Source organism: Corvus brachyrhynchos, unplaced genomic scaffold (genome assembly GCF_000691975.1).
Source record: "Corvus brachyrhynchos isolate BGI_N302 unplaced genomic scaffold, ASM69197v1 scaffold72, whole genome shotgun sequence".
Classification (NCBI taxonomy): Eukaryota; Metazoa; Chordata; class Aves; order Passeriformes; family Corvidae; genus Corvus; species Corvus brachyrhynchos.
In genome coordinates, this window is record NW_008236763.1 from 61,234 (window position 1) to 62,562 (window position 1,329).

Consider the following 1,329-nt stretch of genomic DNA (forward strand, 5'->3'; position numbering starts at 1 on the left):
GGAGCGGGGTTTTGGGGGACCCCCGGGCCCGCGGCCCCCGGCCCCGGGCGCTGTGCGGTGCCGCCGCGGCCACGCGAGGGCAGCACTGCCCCGTCCTTCGCAGCCGGCGCGGGGATAACCCGAGTCGGGAACGTCTGTGGAACTGGGACTGCTGAGATAAATCCCGCCTGCGACCCCTCTCTGCACTCCGTGCAGCCTTTTTTGGGCGTGTATTTTCCAGAGGGCGCCGTGGGATTGTCCCCGTGGCTCCACATTGCCGTGTATGTCACAATTACGTCAGACACCCAGCAGGGACCCAGCTTGTAGCTCAGCCTCACAGCTCAGGGACCCCCGTGCTGGATTCAGGATGTCCCTTTTCCAGCTTGTCACCACTCCTGGCCTCACACTGCAGTCCCATGGTGTGGGGGTTAACCACCCTTAACCACAGCCAGCCCTCACCTGCCTCACTGAGCCAGCCCTCATTCCTGCCCATCCCAGACTTGCCCTGCAGTCCCTCCTGCCCACAAGCACCTTCCACCCTTGTACCTCCCTCAGTTACATTTCCTGGAGGAAAACACTCTGGGACAAGGTCGTGTCCACACAGGTGCTGCTGCCATGCTGGGGAGACACGGGGGATCCCCTTCTCCATTATCAGCAGAACGAGCACCCCTGTTCATAACACAGTGCTTTAGGCTGCAGCCCCACATTTTTCTCTCTGCATCCTCTTTAGCGCCCCAAAAATGTTGCCCAGGCAGAAGTTGGCGCTTCCTGAAATGGGATGCAGGAGCCTGGTGCACAGAGCTGGAGGAGCCCACGATCCCTGGCAGGCAGGGGTTGCTTCCTGTACCTGGGCCATGCAGCAGCTCCAGCACAGCAGCCTTGGGTAGAGCCCGGGGGTGCCACAGGCTGAACAGATCGGTGTGGGAAGGGAAGGGAAGCAGGATACTGCAAATGGGGACAACGTTTGGGGAAAGGATGGGGAGTAAAGATGAACCACAGCTGTCACCACTCGGGGGGGCTTTGGGGAGACAGGAAAAAGCTGTGGGCAATGTCCTTCCTCAGTCTACTCAACTCAGCTCATCCCGGGAAAGGGCAAACTGTGGTGGTTTTATCCCATCAGGGAAGGGGAAGAGGAGCTGGATGTCAGGGCGGGAGAGCTCTGCCAAAGCAGTTGCCCCTCAGGGTGCCACAGAGCACGGGGCTGAGCCCAGATGTAAACAGCACAAACAGGGCTTTCCAGAAACACCCCAAAACAGCCCTCACCTCCCACCATCACCTCGTGGGAAGGGGAAACCCCAGCAGCCCTGGAAAAGCCGAGGAGTGCAGGGAGCTGCTGGGAGGAACGAGCGA